Genomic DNA, 21,378 nt, shown 5'->3' with positions numbered 1-21,378 from the left:
GGCAAATGCTTTCGCCCATGAGCGGTAGGTCTCGGGTTCGAGACTTGGGAGCAGCCTCTCCATAAATGGGGGTAAGGCTAGCCGACATTCACCTCTCCCAGACCCTGCGTAAAGCGGGAGCCTTGTGCACTGGGTACGACCTTTATATAATCTGAAAGCCAGTGAAAATCTAAAGGAACACAGGATACATGATACTTTAACAAAGCATGAAACTGGGATATGTGTTTTAGCTTTTAGGTTGAACAAGCAATGATTACAACAAATGATTTAAGTTCATCGAAACCAGAGTTTATGATATATCGTCTATTGAACCCGAATGCAAGTATTAGTTACTTCAGGATGTTCAACCGTACGGGTGGTTACAGCCTGACAGCTCCACTGTACAATTTGATAATACTACAAACTCTAATAGCATACAACCTAAGTAGCATCTGGAACTGTTGATACACAAAATCAGTGGGGACTTTGGTACAATAGAAAATGTTAAGTTTGTGACCCTCGCTAGATTGCTCCGGTCACTAGTGTGGATAAGTATGTAAATGGATAGAGACAGGAAAGCAAACACAAGATGTACGTGGTTCACCCAGATTGGCTACGTCCACAGAGTAGAGGAATTCTCATTAATTTTGAAGGGTTTACACAAGTACATAGGTTCAAGCTCTCCTTTAGTGAGTACAAGTGAATAATTTAGTACAAATGACATTAGGAGATATTGTGAGAGAATAATCTCTATTTATAGAAGAGAGTTTCTAGTTTCATTCTGACATTGACACATGTTGTGCTGTGATTGGCCTCTGATGTCGACACATGTCGCATTATGATTGACCTTTGATGTTGACATGTGTTGCGTTGTGATTGGCCTCCTAGTTGGAGGGAGACTTTTGTGGGTCATTGGCGGTATAATGTTGACCGATGCTTAGTAGTTTCGGGTTTGGTCAAGTATGGTACAAACAGTACTCCCCTAAGTTCCCGAGTGAATGAAGCTCCTCGGTTGGGGACTTGCAAGATCCAAGCCATTGAGTAATCACGAAACTTCTAAGTACCGAAGTGTGATATCATTTTCACTTGCCTTATCTATCTCATATATAGATGTGACATCTTTTCTGGAAGTACTTTTCCTCCATCTATGGGTGGTATCTTTAACCGATGAAGATGCACAAGGTAATGTATCAATTTCACTTGAAGCTTACTTGTAGTTTCGGGCTTGGTCAAGTGTGATACAAACCCTATAGTAGGAGTCCCTTAAGTCGTCGAGTTAGGAGATTTGCTGAATGAGGTAACAGACAAGGTAAGCAATCATACTACCAAGCAAGCAACCTGGATCGAAGGTTCGACTTCGGCTTCCGGTTGATTGTTCTCCTTCTCTTTGTGTCGTAAACAGCAACAAGGATAAGGAGAAGCAAATGGAGAAAAGATGATATGAGATACTTTTGCTTTTGAAGAAGTAACTTTCCACAGGCTTATTCTTGAACTGGGCTGGAGGGTTTTCTTGTTTCCTCAAGAGTATAAGGCTGACTCAAGAATTTGAGGGTCAAAACAAGTCCATTAAATCTAAAGTACGTTCGACCCTGATGATATGGGATACTTTTGTTGTTGACAAAGTAGTGGATGCATCGACACATGTTCTGTTATGCTTGTCTCCACATGTTTCCTTGTATCCTTCTTATTTGCTCTATCTGCTCCTCAGGCAGATGTGGTATCTTATCTGAAAGCATAAGATGTTGAAGATGAGTACTCGAGAGCAATGCCAGGTAAGTAATTAGGCAAGGGGTTCCAGGCAGTCAGTTCATGACTGGAAGCTTGATTCCAAGTGCTGACTGATTGCTCTATTTCTCCTTGTCTTGCAGGTAAGAACAAAGCCAAAGGAAAAGACAGGGAAAAAGCATGATATGGGATACTCTTGCTTTTAACCCTAATGATATGAGATACTCTTGCTCTATTGTGGCTTGTTTGCAGAGATATTATTGGGGGGAAAAGAAGCTGAGTATTTCGAGAGACTTTACTGAGAGTGCCCTCTCGGATGTGAAGAAAAGTTGAGCATTTTTTTTATTTGCAGGTTTGCCTAGCTGTAGAGGATGAAGGTCAACATATATAAGAATTATCCCAACAGCAAGTGGTAACGCTGTTCCTTTACCCTTCTCAATCATAGCAATGTAATGGGAGCTGCAATATTCACGTGTTTTAACTTTGTCAGAGCACTTTGAAAAAGTGGTCTGTGTTATCTGGAAAGCTGATGTTGTGTGTGAAGATTGCAGACAAGCTTTATCCAAGAAAATCTAGCTCTCGAAGTTCGGAGAGCGGTGCCTCTTCGGTTTTCGAACAAGCAATCATGTCGGGGATCTGGTTCTCGAGATTTGGAGAACGATGTCTCTTCAATTTTTGAGAAAGCAATCATGTTGGGAGTCTGGCTCTCAAGATTCAGAGGGCGGTGCCTCTTCAATTTTTGAGCAAGTAATCCTGTTGGGAGTCTGGCTCTTGAGATTCGGAGAGTAGTGCCTCTTCGATTTTTAAGCAAGCAATCTTGTTGGGAGTGTTTTCTCGAATGTGAGTAAAGGTTGGGCATTTTTGCCAGTCTGCCTTACCACGGAGCACGGAGGTTGACACACATAAGGACTTTCTAGTTATTAAGCAGTGGTGCTGTTCCTTTACCCTTGTGGGTAATAGTAGGGTAACTGGACCTTCAAAATTTATGTGTCTAAACTTTGTCAGAGATCTTTGACAAAGTTATCTGTGGTATCCGAGAAGCTGATGTTGCGTGTGGAAAGTGGTGCTTCTTCAGAATTTGGAGAGTGGTGCCTCTTCGATTTTTGAATCAACGACCATGTTGCCCTTTCTTTTATAAGGGCACCAATTGTGTGCAAGAAGTACATTCAGAGAGTTATTTCTTGTAGGAATTTTCCCCTTACTTTAGAGATTTATTACACCTCATTTCTCCTTCATCATTTCTGAGAATGTCTGGCCCATTCAACCGTCGTTTTGACTTGAATTTTGGTGAAGAGGCAGCCATGCCTTCTCAAGACAACATATGGCGCCCATCCTTCTTATCCCCTACTGGTCCTCTTACCGTTAGGGACTCTGTGATGAAGAATGATATGACTGCTGCGGTGGTGGCCAGGAACCTTCTCACTCCCAAAGATAACATACTACTTTCCAAATAGTCTGATGAGTTGGCTGTTAAGGATTCTCTGGCTCTCAGTGTTCAGTGTGCAGGTTCTGTGTCTAATATGGCCCAACGCCTATTTGCTCGAACCCGCCAAGTTGAATCATTGGCGGCTGAAGTGATAAGTCTCAAACAGGAGATCAGATGGCCCAAGCATAAGAATAAATAGTTGCACAGACTCGCACATGACTATGCTACAAACATGAAGAGGAAGCTCAACCAGCTGCAGGAATCTGATAGTCAGATTTTACTTAATCATCAGAGGTTTGTGGGTTTGTTCCAAAGGCATTTATTGCCTTCGTCTTTTGGTGCTGTACCGCCCAATGAAGCTCCAAATGATCAACCTTCGGTGCCTCCTCCTTCTGGGGTTCTGCTTAGTACTGAGGCTTCGAATAATCACCTTCTGGTGCCTGCTCTTTCTGGGGCTCTACCGACTGCTGAGACTTTTCCCGAGCAACCTTTGTGAAAGCTCCCTCTTGTTTGTTTATTTTGATTCATGTATATGTACATATTTGTAACTTATCAGAGATATCAATAAACAAGTTTTGCTTCATTTCAACGTATTGTGTTAAATACACCAAGGCATTCTTCACTAAGTTCTTTGAATTTTTCCTTTTGTTGAAGCTTGTATGTTGAAGCTTTGTGAGTGAAGCATGTAGGTTGAGGTAGTGCTCCCTTAATTTCCTGAGTGAAGAAAACTTCTAGGTTGGAGACTTGAAAAAATCCAAGTCATTGAGAGGCCGTGAGACTTTCGAGTATCAAGGTGCAGTAGCATATGGTAGGTGAAGCTTTTCAAATTTTTGAATTTTTGAATTTTCGAATTTTTACCTACAAAGCATATGGTAGGTGAGACTTCCGAAATATATATATATATTAAGCTTTGTAGGTAAAACTTTGTTGGGTACCATGAATTGATTTTGCTTCACACTATCTTGATCAAAATAGGTGAAGCTTTTGTGTTGAAGCTTTGTAGGTGAAGCTTTTGTAGGTGAAGCTTTTGTGATGGGTGAAACTTTTGTTGGTGAAGCTTTTGTGGTGAGGGAAACTTTTGTGGTGGGTGAAGCTTTTGTGGTGAGGGAACCTTTTGTGGTGGGGGAACCTTTTGTGGGTGAAGCTTTTGTGGTGGGTGAAGCTTTTGTGGGTGAAGTTGTGGTGGGTGAAGCTTTTATTGGTGAAGCTTTTATGGGTGAAGCTTTTGTGATGGGTGAAGCTTTTGTGGGTGAAGCTTTGGAGTTGAAGCTTTTATGGGGTGAAGCTTTGTAGTTGAAGCTTTTGTTGGGTACCATGAATTGATTTTGCTTCACACTATCTTGATCAAGATAGTGTGAAGCTTTTGAGAATTTGTAGTTGTCCTTCATTGATGAAGCTTTTGTTGGTGAAGCTTTTGTGGTGAAGCTTTGTTGGGTACCACGAATTGATTTTGCTTCGCACTATCTTGATCAAGATATTGTGAAACTTTTGAGAATTTGTAGTTGTCCTCTATTGATGAAGCTTTGTTGAAGATGTGGGGGACTAGAAATTTGAAAATGTGGGAGAGACAACATATACAAATTTTGCTTCCACACTGTTGAGCAAGAGATTGTGATGCAAGCCACACCTTGTAGTAGTCGAATGTTTGGATGAACCATATAAATTGAATTTGCTTCGAATAGTCTTGAATTTGCTTCGAAGGTTTGAGAATTGTAGTTGCCTTCTATTGATGAAGCTTTTGTTGGCACCATAAATTGATTTTGCTTCACTCTGTCTTGATCAAGAGTGTGTGAAGCTTTTGAGAATTGTGGTTACCCTCCATTGATGAAGCTCTTGTTGGCACCATAAATTAGTTTTGCTTCACACTGTCTTGATCGAAAGTGTGTGAAGCTTTTGAGAATTGTGGTTGAACTCCTTTGATGAAGCTCTTGTTGGCACCATAAATTGGTTTTGCTTCACACTGTCTTGATCAAGAGTGTGTGAAGCTTTTGAGAATTGTGGTTGAACTCCTTTGATAAAGCTCTTGTTGGGCATAAGTGTTCCCCTAGTTGAGTTGTCAAGCTTGAGGGTTTTTGATTATTTGTGAATGCTAGGAGTTCACATGTACAAGTTGTACCACTCGTCTTCTGGTAGGTGGAATGAATTGTGAGTTGCTTTCATCACTTGGTTGGTGGTACGAATGTGAGTTCCTTCATCACCTTTCATTACATTTCATCACCTGGTTGGTGGCACGATGATGAGTTCCTTCTTCACCTGGTTGGTGGCATGAATGGCAAGTTGTCAAATGATATTAGAGTACGGGTTGTACATTTCATCACCTGGTTGGTGGCATAAAGGAGAGTACGGGTTGTACATTTCATCACCTGGTTGATGGCATGAAGATGAGTTCCTTCTTCACCTGGTTGGTAGCATGAATGGCAAGTTGCCAAATGATATTAGAGTACGGGTTGTACATTTCATCATCTGGTTGGTGGCATGAAGGAGAGTACGGGTTGTACATTTCATCACCTGGTTGGTGGCATGAAGGAAAGTACGGGTTGTACATTTCATCACCTGGTCGGTAGCATGAAGATAAGTTCATTCTTCACCTAGTTGGTGGCATGAGTGGCAAGTTGCCAAATGATATTAGAGTACGGGTTGTACATTTCATCACTTGGTTGGTGGCATGAAGGAGAGTACAGGTTGTACATTTCATCACCTGGTTGGTGGCATGAAGATGAGTTCCTTCTTCACATTTCATCACTTGGTTGGTGAGTATAAGGGCAATGTGTCTATACATATTGTAGCAAGTGTCGAATGACACAAAGTATGTTGAACCCTTTCAAAGCACAATTGGCTTATGTATGAATGTGTTGGAATGTATGATTGAACGAATATACTGTGAAGATGTTTGTTTATTTGTATAGTCTTGTTGACATATACTTAGACTTTGTTTCATGTTGGAAGCATTCATGTTGAAGCTTTGAACCCGAGTGTTTCATTGCTAGGAATGTAAGAAGATTAGGACCGAGTTGTCTAAATCACCTATTTATTGAATTCATGCCAAATAGTCTTCGTTACATAGGATGCCGAACGGCTAAAGCTTAACACTTGTACAATGTGAGTTTACTTGTAATAGTACTTCAAGTGAGCAACGTTTCATGGATGGCCAAGGGTCTTGCCATCGAAGCTTCTAAGCTTGTAGGAGCCAGGGCGACTGATGCCAACAACTTCAAACTGTCCATCCCAGTTTGGACTAAGTGTTCCTTCACTCGGGACTCTGTCGCAGAGTTATCTTTTCTTCAATACCTAGTCCCCCAGTTTGAAAGAACGAGGTTTGACCCTTGAGTCATAATAGTTGGAGATGCGCTGCTTGTAGGCGACATTCCTCAAGTGAGCCTGGTTTCTGTGTTCCTCGACTAAATCTAAGTTGAGGGTAAGTTGTTTGTCATTTTCACTTTACACGTAATTCTGGACTCGAAATGTTGCTTACTCAAGCTCAACTGGGATAACTGCCTCTGTACCAAAGGTAAGTGAGAATGGGGTTTCTCCAGTTGATGTCCGATACGAAGTGCGGTATGACCAAAGAACTTGGGGTACAAATTTTGGCCAACAACCTTTAGCCTCATCCAAGCTAGTTTTAATAAAAAGCCACTCACTAACTTTATTTTAATAATAAGGACAAAAGACTAATAAGAAAGATAAAAATAAAAAATAAAAAAATAAAAAAAAGACCTAAAAAATAAAGCCACTCATTTCTTATGTTAAAAAATTAATAACATAAAAAATAAAAATTTCCATCACTTAGATAATAACACGTGGTATACCATTTGTGTTACGGACACAAAAAAAAAATTCTCCAAGATGAGCTACATTTATTATTGTAGGTATATGAAAAAAAAAAGTGAGGAAATTTTAATTTTGTAATTGAAAACAGCTTTTTAAATATAATTACTGAGAACATAATCTTCTCAAGGTTTTGATCTAAAGAGTCACTTCTGGGTTCATCGTTTTCGGCACAATGAGTGCTTTAATAGGACCAAAAAGGGTTTAAGTTTCAAACCTTATGAAACTGAACCAAGAATTAAACACTATTTATAAAATTTCATCAATAAGTAGACACTATTCATGAAACTAGACCAATAAGTAGACTCTATTTATAAAACATGACCAATAAGTAGACACTATTTATGAAACTGGACTATACACTATTTATGAAAGTGGACCAATAATTAGACACTATTTATTAAACCGAAACAAGAAAGAGATACTATTTATGAAATTGTATCAATTACTATACATTATTTATGAAACATGATCAATAACTAGACACTATTCATGAAAGTGGACAAAAAACTAGGCACTATTTATGAAATTAGACAAATAAATAGTATAATACTGTTTAGTTTCATAAATAGTGCAATTTCATAAATAGTTTCAATTTTATAAATAGTGTTTAGTTTCATAAATAATGTTTAGTTTCATAAACAGTGTACACGTCATGCGCGCGTCAGATTTTTAAATTTTTTTTTAATTGTGTCATTTTCATTAAAAATTAAGTTTTTTGTCCTTTTTATTAAAATTTAAGGGTTTTTCATTAAATTTTGATTCTTTTTCATTAAATAAAGTTATAGCATGATTTTTTATTAAAATAAACTTAATCCAAACCCTTTTCATTAAAGTTTTTTTTTTTTTATGTAACAAAATGTGTTTTTGACTTTCTAATATTAGACATTAAAAATTAGAGACTAGCCTGGAAAACTTCAACAATAAATTTCTCAGAGTCGAACCTACAGTTTATCCAACTTTCCTAAACATTAACCATGATTGAAATCTAAACCAAATCTTAAATAAATTATTATAAAGAAAACTAGGTTATCAAAACCAATTTTTCCATTTATAAAGTACAACATACCAAAATGCAACTATAATCAGGATTTTTCAATGCAAATAACTAGCCTTGATATACCCGACCGTATTCTCAATACACTTGAAAGTTTTCTCCTTAAAAAAAGTCTGCTGGCTAATGCGAGCAGATGCAACACCAAAAAGAAAAGGAAAAAGGACCGCAGCCCAAATGCAACCCGAAGGAAGTCACATGGGGAGGTGCTGGTGAATTATGTTCTTAAACTTTGTCCAGAGGCCATCTCCATTGTCCAAAATGGCCTTGAGATAACCTTCATCTTCTTTAAATTGATCTTGCTGTAAAAGCAATTTCTTGAGTTGTGCCTGCATCGTTTCAGTCTCTTTGACGATGCCATCAATTTCAGCAAGTATTGCAGCCTGCTTGGCTTCAATCTTCATTTTCCATTTCGCAAGGTCTTGAAATTCTCTCTCCTTGCTATCACAAGACTGAACCTTAGGTTGAAGAAGCTGTTTCATAGCTTCGACTCGGACAGTCAAGTTTTTGCCCATATCATACTCAGAATAGGCTTTGGAGTAGACTGGAACAGATTGCTCTAGCTGCTTCAACATAGCCATAATCATTGGTCCAGTGCCGGTGGGAAAGCAATTAGAATCTACCAAGCTCTGGATGCCTGAAATCATGTGAGCTCGTTGAACCTCACCAGCCATAGTAATAAAGTCCATTTCTAAAGTAGCTCTGGTTTTTGCCATGGCTTGCGAGTCTATGGTAGGAGTAGAAATGGAGGAGCTGGCCACTGGATTGGGTGCAGACGCTTGGCCTAAAAGTTCATGGAGTCTTTTAAGGGAGCTAATAACCCGAACTTCAGCAAACTCATGACTCTACAATAGAAAGACGTTGGAGAAAACTATTGAGGTCTCGTTAAGCTAGTGTCAAGGACTGGAATGGAATAGATATATACGATGCAAGTCAAACGAAGACATGAATGCCAACTTCCAAATTATGTCCAAGTCGAAGCTAGAAGATAGATTAGTTTTGAAGGTAACTTATCCCTCCAAACTCTACTATTTTCTAATCCATGTTTTACCTTCAAACTTGACAAGACCCAAGGGTCGTCGAATTGAAGAAAGTTGTGAACATACCTTTCCTTCTCTTGACTCTATGTTTAAACAGATTTGTTAATGAAAGAAGGTTTAAATAAAACTGTCTTAGAAGATTAAAACAAATGCGTGAGCACACACAGGCGCGCAAATCAAAGATGAAATATTGTTTACCTCAATTATGTCTTGGGCTAAATCTTGGTTGGCATTTGAGTTTGGCTCCGATTGCACCAAGGCAGCATTGCTGGACTTGGAAGCAGCAGTCTCATTGGTTGTGGCCGAAATAACAACCCCAGTGGTTGCAGTTGGCTGTAGAACTGGTGGCAGCAAGTCTTGAGCCTACAAATCGAAATATTATCAGAAGTTAAGAAATGAAGGAAGATCTACATGGATAGAACAAGGTTTTCAAGTACATGATCAGCCTGTTGATTATCAAGTCCTTGGTTGGAAACGATGAAAGTAGTACGAGAAGAAATTTGAGTCACATTCTGAAAGGAGAAACAAGGAATATTTTGTTGGGGCTTAAAAGGACTTCACTACTTCAGAGATGTTTATCTCACAAAAAAGAATGTAACGCAGCAGAAATTGATAGACAAGAGAATAAGGAACACTCAAGATAATACACAAAAACTTTTTACTCTCACACAAACTAATACAAGAGGAAACACTCAAACACTCAAACACTCTTAGAAGCTTTGTTACTTCTTCTTAGTTTTCACTCCTCACACTTCTTACTACTCTCTTACTACTCTCTTGGGCCAAGACAAGATTACCATTCAACATATTTTGTTTTGGAACATGAAATAAAAGGAAGGTCGACCAAAGAAATCTGTTTTACCTGATCAGCTACATTGGCTGTGGTATATGGATTTAGATGTGTTGGCCCTATGGCTGAAATTGCAGCCACAGTAGGGGTCTGCAATATGAAATGCAGCCAATCTGGTGGTTTCATCGTCCTCTTGTGCCTAAATAATGGATTGAGAATCTTGAATATTAAACTGAAAGTCATAACCCAAACTATCAAAGGAGGCATGTATTAAAAAATAAAATTTAGATAATTAGGCGGATCCTAATGTTCACAGATTAAAAGGGATTTAAAAAACCAATATGCGTTAAATTCGAAAGAAAATTGAGATTTTTCCCTTCAAACTCATTTTTCTACACTTGCAGCCCGTCCTAATTTCTTCATGTGATTTTCGATGCATCAAACATGACTATTTCATTTGGGTTTGGTACGAGTCAAAGAAGTGCAGAAGAAGAGTTGTAGATTCTACCTGGCTCAATGCAGTTGCATCATTCGTCGCACCATCAGTAATGGCTGTATCAATTGCCATGGGGTATATCCACTCTAGCCATGAGTGACTTTGGGTGGCTGAGTCTACCTGCTGGCCACAAGTGACTCTGGGTCGCTTCCGGACTTGGTTTATATCGTTTCCCCCTTCCTCTTCATTTTTGGCCTTGGACTTTCCTTAAATGAAAAAAATGGCAACATGTGCTCCACATTATGTGTTTCGACAGAGTTTTTTACAAAACTAACAGAGGTAGTACACACTAATGGAACAAACAAGTTTAGTTTAACAAAATCACCAAAATAATTATAAAAGAAAAGGTAGCCATGACAAACTATGGACAAAGATTTTCCAATGTACAACACGTACCTGTTTCATCATCTCCAAGGTTTGATGAATTTGAACTAAACAAAGTTATCATGGCATCCTCTACCATCCTAATCCAGAGTCCAGTTTCTTGAGCTTCGTGCAAATATGAAACAGCTTCTTCAGTCTTTTTTTTGTTGACCAATTCAACAAATAATAGCTATTTTCATGTATTGACAAAGACAATATAGATTTGAAAGATACACTGGAACAAGTTACTTGAATAAGACAAAGGATTGCATTGCACGTACAAGAGACACCGTTATTTGAACAAGACAAGGCAGCAGAACAGTCCATCTCAGAATTGGGTGTAATTTTGTTAGTTTTACGGGAATGCTGAACAACTTCCGCAGTCTGAGTCTCTTTAATGTATCCAACCCCCATTGTATCTCCCTGATCATGTTATATATCATAAATGTCAATAGGTAGAACATGGATATGACGGACAAATTGTAAGGTCATAAGGGCCTAGATCTCATCTAACGTCATATCTAGATTGTTGTATAACTGATCCAATAGAGTAGTTTTCCTTTATATTGAGACTGAATCGCAACATTGGAGAAAGAATGGACCTTGCACGTGCTTATAAGGAGTTTGGTTATTCTCCATATTGCTAATTGGTTGTACGGTGGAACCACAACTTCCTTCACTTTAGAAGTCTATATCTAAAACCCTTTTGCGTTTACTTACAAGAGTTTGTTCTCTCCATACAACCAATTACTGAAAGAAAGGGTGTGTAAGAATATCAAGGACTAACTGCACAGATTTTGAAATGCTACTGAAATATGAATGACAATGTAAGTCATAACCTTTACGTCTAGATAGTGGACAAGAACTATATGCGAGAGATACCTGCAGCAGTGGCATATTAGAGTTTAGGGTTTGCAATTAATCAAATTGTAAGCACGTAAGACTAAATGTTTACTGCATTTAAAGCAAGTTGATAGAAAAGAGAGATCACTGCATTAAGGCCAAAAAAGTGAATAAATTCTTCTAGAAACACACTTATCAATCATCCAGTAACTGCGTCGTTGAAAATTTTTATCTTCTTCTCCATGAGCATAGTAGCAATGTAATGTATCAACACCTCCAACCTGACAAATGCTACACATCAAAATTATACCATACCGCATTGCTCCATATCAAATTTATACCAAAGTTCTTCCAACTACACCACATAAAAGTATAGATGGCGATATTCAACATGCCATTTGTTCCATAAAATAAATCAACAGCTACAAGATTAACTGATTAAGTTACGTAAATATAGTTGTATGGTTAAGTGTCATGTTAATACATCAAATATGATGATCACGTTTCTTATAACATCAACCTTAGCGTTGGCGAATACTTACCTTGAGCCTCTCATGGGCTTCCTTAGTACTCTTTCCATCTTTTGCCTTCTTCCATCTATAGCCATCTTTTCGAAAATATCTCTGCACCTTCTTATCAAAAAGAAATATGGATCCACCTAAAACAAACGATGCGTGCCAAGCAAAAATAGGTTTCATATGTTTCCAAATAAAGCAATGCAATGTTCACAGGCATCCCAAAATAATTAATAAAAATAAAGATGTCTTAACATCCAATGCAAATGTCAATTCCTATTTTCTTGAAAGCCAATGCCACTATATCCCAATTAATTTCTTATAATAAAAAAATAAAAATAAAAACTGTTAGTGGCACTCCAATGCATTTCTCACAAATGTATTTTTTTTTCTAAATACAAAAAATTTGGAATATAGAATTTTGGAGTGCAAATAATAATTTCGATAAAGAATAGCCCAATTAAATTTATACAGAAAAATCCAAAGAAAGTGATTAACCAACTCGAACAATACTTTACACAAACACCGGTTGACATAAACTTTCCTCTTATCCAAATGATAACAGTTCAAAACTTATCAAGTGAATTTTCAATACACATCCAAATGAATCTTCGAAGAACGATGCAGAAAGCAAAATCAAATTCCTAAAATTCTAAAGAAAATTCGAGTGACAAAAAATAAAAATAGCGCAATAGAAAGATTAATAATGTAAACAGGTACAGGTTTCTCATTCCTAAACTTGGGATGTCGAAAATTACTGTCACCTCCACATAAAGCAAAACTGGTCTAACATGGCCAGCACTATCGAGCTAGTGAAGGAGAGAAGGGGAAGGTAAGGGAGTTCAAAAAAAAAAAAAGACAAAAACAATAGTATTTTCAGTTTTCTTTAAGCCTTCAAGGATAAATAGTAGATTTAAAATTGCAGGGGTAAACATCAATTGTTACAAATACTTTTAATCAGCCAATACAATATTTCTTAACAAATGCAATGCAGCAGAAAGTCATACTCGGTGGCATGGTTGTAGGCTTCTTAGAAATTGTAATTCCGTTAGGATTCCGAAGAACTTCACATATTTCATGCGGACGTAGCCATCGATGTTTCCCTTCAGAAAGTATTCTACTTGTATTCAATTGAAGAATTCTACTTTCTGCATTCAATCATATCATAATCAATAAATAATAAAATATTTAAGCTAAAACTTGTGATATATATATATATATATATGTATATATTGACAACTTTCAAGGAAACATAAGAACCACAAATGAACTTGGATCAAATATTTTAAAGAAAACTAATGGAAAAGATTTGAAAATTTTGAGTTTTAACGATAAGGATAAAATAAAGGGTTAAGTGAATAGTACCAGAATTGATTTTTTTAGTGTAAAAATATGATTTTTAGTTAAAGTAAACAGTACTGAGAACTTTTCGTTAAAGTTTCCAATATTTTTACGATTACAAGTAAATCTCTTTTTTTTTTTTTAAGAAAAAAAAAAGGAATGAGAATGCTAATCAGACTCGAAATGGCCTTGCTGACACGTGCATACCAATCGAAGTGCATTACCATTTGACAACTATTTTGTTTTTTAGTTATTAATTTCTAATATTTTGTGGTACGAAAGTGGCGAATGAAATAATAATGAAGGGGGTAGCTGAAGAAATGTACATAGAATAACATAAAATGAAAACAAAAATCAATTTTAAGTTTTTGTTTTCATATACACTGCTTCGTTTCTCCTACTCCCACCAACAACCTCCATTTCTCATTTCACCCACTCCCATATACCTTCCTTCCATCACAGCACAAATTTAAAAACATAATGGTTACAAAATGAGCCCTAAAACAAAAATAAATAAATAAATAAAACCCCAGAAGCTAAGGCAAGTCTTCTGTCTGCTTCCTCTTTGCGACCCTCAGCCGCTGCTCCCTCCCACCGGCCACCTCACTGGCACCGCCAACTCACTCCATCAATCAAATTCAGACCTCAAATTTGACAAAATAAACAACCCCGGCAACAGTAAAATAAATAACGTATTGATAGGAGTGGTCAAGTGAAAGTAGTGCTAGTTTATGACAGACGACTTCCGTTGCGATATGCGAGATGATATCTTCAAATACCATATGAAAATCTCAAACAAAAAGATTGTTGGTGGTGAGAGATGGGAGAGAAGGGAAAAAAAAGATCTTTGAGCAAATAAATTCCTTTTTCTTATGATGATTTGAAATTAAAACTAACAAAAAAAAAAAGAAAAAAAAATAATAACGGTTACATCTCACGTTGCAATGAATTGAAAAAAGTCAAATTTTAATCCAACATATCAAACTTACCTGGTTGATGAAGATCGCGATTGCTCTCCGCCATGGACTCGGTAGTGAGTTTCGATTAAATTCACTGTGACTGCAATTTTTGCATAAGCAGCAGCAGCTCTACAATTCACTCACTCGTGGCCTGCAACATATATATTCAGCAACTATACGTATATATATAGAAACCAAGTCCCAAGTCAAAGGCTGCAGTGCTTTGATCTGAAGGTGTTGTAAAATAAAGAAACCGAGTTCCGAGTAAAAGGCAGAGTTTATAACTGGAAAGTTCATTCTTCCACAGAACCCGGTTAAAATTGAAAATGCCGAGTTGCCGACTATGATTTTTCTGTTCACACTTCTCATACAGATTAACTTGTCTGCATAAAGTCAATTGAAGCGCCAAAGTCTTTCCATTTTATATTCTTCAATATTCCGAATTTGCCCTTGTTTCTGAATAAAAACTCTTCTCCTCTAAAACCTCAACCAGCCACTTCCACCAGGAAAGATAAAAACCGAAAGATAAAACCGAAAAGATAAAAACCGAAACCTGAGCGGTTAATTAATGTAGAAGCCGAAACAGTAGTTACGGAACCGATTCTTTTGAGGTAAAACCGAAAAAAAAAAGGAGCATAAGAGGAGAACTGAAACAGATTGAGGGTAAAAACCGAAGGATAAAACGCAAACCAGATTGGCTCCCATAAGGTCATCTCCAACCGAAGAGTCAGAGGACCACAGGGTCAAAAATAGCTTGAAAATCGTCTCCAACCGAGAGCTAGGCCAGAGATCTCTTGGGCCACATGAAATCTGAAAGGGCCAAAGGGCTGGCCAGAAATTCACAACAATCCTGTCGGTTATAACCGACAAGATTGCTTAAAGAAAATTTGAATCCAACGACTAACTGATGTCAGCTAGCCGTTAGTTACCGTTGGATTCAAATTTTTTTTTTTGGACCAATTTTATTTTTTTAAATAGAATTTTTTTCCTATAAATACATAAACCATTCATTCACCATTCTTCACAAAATTTTCACCATTTCAATTCTCATATTTCTTTCCCCTTCAAAAATCTATCCTTCAATTTTTTCAATAATTTTCAAATGGCTTCGTCTACAATGAAAGGTAGGGCTTGGAGCCAAAAAGAAGATGAAGCTCTTTGCAAGGTCTATAGATGGGTGTCAGAAGATAGTGTGAGGGGGAATTGTCAAACAAATGACGGTGTTTGGACTCGTGTGTCCAAAAAATACTTAGTGTTTTGTGAAGACACCACTCCGCTGAATATCCAAAACCACAAGAGTTGTTCTTCAAGATGGAAGAAACATCTTCAGCCAAGTTTGAACAAATGACATCAAGCATTGTTAGCAGCGCCAAGTAGACATGAAAGCGGCGCTAATTACTACGATAAAGTAAGTGTTTTCACAATTTATTTTAAATATTTAATTATATTACATTTAATTTCATAAATTAATTTCTTTTAATTTTTTTCTAGGTACACCAAACGAAGGAATTGTATATGGATAGCAGCTCGAAACCCTTTCAGTTTTCACAGTTGTTGGGAAATTTGTAAACGGTGGGTGTTATTTGAAGATCCACCACATAGAGCTCCTACGTTGGTGTTCGGAACTGCATCATCAACTGCAGATATGGATGAAGATGGATGTCCTACCATTCAACAAACAAGGGTAGAAAATCCGTCTTCGGGTCAAGGTTCCATACCTAGGGCTATGTGACGAAACAAAGAGTGAAAGTTGAAGGAAAATGGCAAGCCAAATGATGATTACGCTGCTCAACATGAAGTGGCAGCCTCATTGCGATTAATGACTGAGCAAAATGCCCTTGAGGTTGAAGAAATGAAGTGTAGGCATGAAGTATGGGCCAAACAAATACAAGAAGAGATGGATGATAAGAATATGGAAAGGAACACTTCGAATTACACTCCAATGAGTAAGGCCTATTTTGATAGGAAAAAAATTTATGACTCGGCAGCAGTTGTTTACCTCTGTCTATACTCCTACAATGGCGGATGATGAAGATGATGTTGATTATGGATATTAAATTTAAGTTGTTATAGTTTTTAAATTTAAGTTAATGTTGTTTTTAAATTTAATTTGTAGTTTTAAATTAAACTTGTCGTTTTTAAATTTAAGTTGTAGTTTTTAAATTTAAGTTGTAGTTTTTAAATTTAAGTTGTTGTAGTTTTTAAATTTAAATAATAAATTATGTTTGGTCCCTTGACCCTCGGTTGGAGACGGTTTTTTGTGACAGGGCTAAAACGAGCCCTATGACCCTTTGGCCCTCGGTTGGAGACGGAGACAAATATAGTCATGTACTGTTCATTAAAATATTAATATCTTGGAGAGCCAGAGGGCTAAAACGAGCCATCTGACCAGCTCTCGATTGGAGATGGCCTAAGGTAACACCAAAATTGGACAGATTTCTTAAGGTAGAAACTGAAATTGGAGGGGAATTTTTAAGATGAGAACCAAAATCGAACCGGTTCAGACAAACATTCGAAGGGCAAAAACCCAAAACCGTTCCGATTCTGCATGGTAAAAATTCAGTAACCAGAATTGAAAGGTTTCATCTTCAATTCATTGTTATCCATTAACAGAATCTGCACCTTCAAAATTTTCAAATTTGTTGTTAATCAAACTATAAATTGATAGGCAAAACCCTACAACAACAACAACAACAAAGTATTTTCCCATTAAGTGGTGTCGGCTATATGAATCATAGAACGTCATTACTCTCAGTTCTGTGTCATGTCTTCCATTAGATCCAAGTACTCTAAGTCTTTTCTTAAAGTCTCATCCAAAGTCTTCCTAAGTCTTCCTCTACCTCTTCGAGCCTGGACATCTGTCATGTAGTCGCATTTTCTAATCGGAGCGTCAGTAAGTCTTCGTTGCACTCTTTAACTCCATCCATCCAGCTTGTATTCTATGGTTGAGGTCTCCATCTAATTTTTCGTTCTTTTGCAAGATAGATCCTAGGTAGCGAAAACGGTTGCTCTTTGGTACTTCCTGGTCCTCGATCCTCACCCTTAACTCATTTGACCTTTATTTGCACTAAACTTGCACTCCATATATTCTATCTTTGACTAATTTAGGCGAAGACTTTTAGATTCCAACACTTCTCTCCACATGTTAAGCTTCGCATTTACCCATTCCTGAGTTTCATCTATCAACACTATATCATCTGGGAAAAGCATACACCAAGAAATATCATCTTTAATATGTCACGTTAACTCATCCACTACCAATACAAAAAGGTAAAGACTTAAAGATGAGCCTTGATGTAACTCTACAGTTATGGGGAAGCTTTCGGTTTGTCCTTCATGAGTCCTTACACTAGTATTTGCTCCATCATACATATCCTTTATAGCTTGGATATATGCTACTCGTACTCATTTCTTCTCTAAAATCCTCCAAATAATGTCTCTTGGGATCCTATTATACGCTTTTTCCAAATCTATAAAGACCATGTGTAAAACCTTTTTCATATCTCTAAATATTTCCATTAATCTTCGTAAGAGATATATTGCATCCATGGTTGAGCACCCTGGCATGAACCCGAATTGGTTGTCCGAGACCCGTGTTTCTTGCCTCAGTCTATGCTCAATAACTCTCTCCCAGAGCTTCATTGTATGACTCATTAGCTTAATACCCTTATAATTCATGCAATTTTGTATGTCGCCCTTATTCTTGTAGATAGGCACCAAAGTGCTCTTTCGCCATTCATTTGGCATATTCTTCATTTTCAAAATCCTATTGAAAACGTTTGTGAGCCATGCTATACCCGTCTTTCCCAAGACTTTCCACATTTCGATCGGTATATCATCTAGGCCCATTGCTTTTCTATGCTTCATCTTTTTTAAATCTACAACCATTTCTTCCTTCCTAATTCGACGGTAAAAGAAGTAATTTCTACACTCTTCTGAGTTACTAAACTCCCCCAAAGAAGTACTCATTTTATGTCCTTTATTGAGATAAGCAAAAACCTTAATTTTATTAATTGGGCTCTAAAATCGAAATGACAAATGAAGACGAAAATGAGATTTAGAAACCCTAGGTTTTGCCAAAACCCCCAATTTTCTTTTGTTTTTAATTATTCTTTATTTTCGGCATTTTTTTAGTTAAAATTACTCTTTTAATTATGGTCGGCGAAAAGCTACATTGGTTTACTGTTTTCATTACTTTGTTTGGTTGCCGCGAAAAGGTACGAAAAGGAAAACACAAAACCGAAATCGGACCCTTTTTTATAAGGGAAAAGCTGAAACTGCATAAGTTCAAGGAAGGATAGACAGATTAAGGGCAAAAATCGAAAAGATATAACCAAAATCGGACCTGTTCGTTTATGACATGCCCTTAGCTTCATTGGCGAAACCAGTGTCAGACAGCTTTATTAGCCACGGCTAGTGTCGGTGTGTTTTATATTTCTTCTATGGCGTAACCCAGAGTCGTACAACTTCAGGTGATGAGGCCTACCATGTTTCTTCACTGGCATAACCCAGTATCGTACAGCTTCACCTTTGAACGACTATGATACCCCTAGTTAAGTATACCATTGTTTTGGATTTATGAGATTCTTGGGTTTTTCCCTTGGGCATTTCAATACCACTTTTAAAGATGATTTTATTGCTACGAACATTTTTGGCATGTTAGAGTTTTAGAAAAACCTATATGTAGTATTATATACGTTTTCAAAACAGGGGGTTAATATGTTCAGAAAGAAAATGGTTTTCTTATTATTAGTTATTACATATTTGCCCCTTCCTTTATTACATAAGTACATTTAAGTCCCCCGAGTATTTATACGAAATCTAAATACGGAGACCATAAGTATGGTACAAACAGTAGTTCCCCAAGTCTTCAGTCAAGAGAGTCTTTTGGCTAAAGACTTGAAATTCAGTCCATGTGTGGGCCGAAGTAACTAGATGTCGTCTAGGACTGATACTCGATATGAGGCGGTGCTCAATTTGAAATGATGCTCAACTAGAAGTAGCACATGTTGCGATGCTGCTCGGCTTGTAGCTTATGTTGCTTTGGTTGGCTCGGCTTGTGGCTATGAAGGTGAGGGAGTCCCTTTTATAGAATAAGGGCTCGCTCCTTAATACATAAATATGGGCTAGAGTTGATGCTCGCGGCGAGGCGGTTGCTCAGTAGGCGGCGATGCTCTGTAATGATGGTGAGGGAGTCCCTTTTATAGAATAAGAGCTCGCTCCTCAATACATGAATAATGGGTCAGAGTTGACGCTCGTGGCGAGGCGGTTGCTCAGCTGGCGACAATACTCTCTAATGGAAGTGAGGGAGTCCCTTTTATAAAATAAGGGTTCGCTCCTCAGTACAATAATGGGTGTTCTATAATGAAAGTGATGGATTCCCTTTTATAAAATAAGGGCTCGCTCTTCAATACATAAATAATGGGTTAGAGTTGATGCTCGCGGCGAGGCGGTTGCTCAGCAGGCGGCGATGCTCTCTAATGAAGGTGAGGGAATCCCTTTTATAAAATAAGGACTTGCTCCTTAGTACATGAATAATGGGTGCTCTCTAATGAAAGTGAGGGGGTTCATTTTATAGAATAAGGGCTCGCTCCTCAATACATAAATAATGGGCTAGAGTCCCCCAATTATTTTTCATGAGGCCCAATTGAGGCCCAATATATGGTACATAATGTATCATGGTTTCCCTCACTTTCCGAAGGGGTCAAATGTTGATGCACAAAACCGGAGGGGTCTTGGAACAACGTAAATCCGACCGTGAATCTGCAAGAAAGTAAATAACACAAGATGTATCGTGGTTCACCCCAATGTTTGGGTTACGTCCACACTGATATTGTATTTCTCTGAGAGGATTGTGAGGGAGAGAACCTCTGTAATGTGAGAGGGGATGTGAGAGGGTGAGGGGGCTTTAGGCCTAAGAGTTGGCCTCCCCTAATGAGGAGAGTGAGGAGTCCTTTTATAGAATAAGGGCTCCTCACTTATTACATATTTGCCTCTTCCTTTATTACATAAGTACATTTAAGTCCCCCGAGTATTTATACGAGATCTAAATACGGAAGCCCTAAGTATGGTACAAACAGCTTTCTTTTATGAATCATTGTAACTTGATGTCTTACCTTTCACTAGTATTTCAGTTTAGTGGTATGCTCTGGATATATTCGTACATCTTTTATTTTGGATTTTGTGACAGTTGGACATTCTATTTTGTTCATGTTTAATTAGGATTATTATTATTGCCTCTTAGTGTTTGTATATTCCTTGTGATTATTGTTTTTTGCATGATTTTTGGATTACCGGTTCCTTCATGTTCCTGCAAATTTATATATTCATGGCTTTCGTCACTTTCGAGTGGCGGCCAGCACATGCTATCCATTTGTCATTTGGATATCTGGGTTGGAGCTTGTTACTAAATTTTTCTATTTTTAAGCTTTTCTTCTCATAAATCAAGTTCTAAATGCTTCTGTAATAAACTAGAGGGATATCTTTCGGGAGCGAAAGTGACGAATAAAAGAAGAATGAAAGGGGCTGATTTAAGAAATGTATATAGAATAACACAAGATGAAAACTAAAAACAATTTTAAGTTTTTGTTTTCGTATATACTCTTTCGCCATTGCTCTCCGCCATGGACTCGGTAGTGGGTTTCGATTAAATTCACTGAGATTGCAATTTTTGCACAAGCAGCTGCAGCTCTAAATTCACTCACTCGTGGCCAGCACCATATATATCCAGCAAGAATATATAAACATATGTATACATGCATGCACACACACACACACACACACACACATATATATATATAAACATAATATTATAATGTAGTGCTTTGATCTGAAGGTGTTGTAAAACAAAGAAACCGAGTTCCGAGTAAAAGGCAGAGTTTGGACCACGAAAGTTCATTCATCCACAGAACGCGTTTAAAACTGAACATGCCGAGTAGCCGACTCTGACTTTTCTGTTCACACTTCTCATACAAAATAATTTAAGGTAAAAACCGAAATCGTACCTGCTCACTGAAGGTAAA

At 37.6% G+C, this 21,378-nt stretch overlaps 1 pseudogene; it reads right to left on the bottom strand.

The window, feature by feature from the left end:
• Nucleotides 1-7,984: 7,984 nt before the first annotated feature.
• Nucleotides 7,985-14,699, bottom strand: LOC126593358 (uncharacterized; annotated as a pseudogene).
• Nucleotides 14,700-21,378: the final 6,679 nt, after the last annotated feature.

This window comes from Malus sylvestris, chromosome 12 (assembly GCF_916048215.2).
Source record: "Malus sylvestris chromosome 12, drMalSylv7.2, whole genome shotgun sequence".
In the NCBI taxonomy this organism is placed as follows: domain Eukaryota; kingdom Viridiplantae; phylum Streptophyta; class Magnoliopsida; order Rosales; family Rosaceae; genus Malus; species Malus sylvestris.
This window is presented reverse-complemented; position numbering and strand designations above follow the sequence as displayed.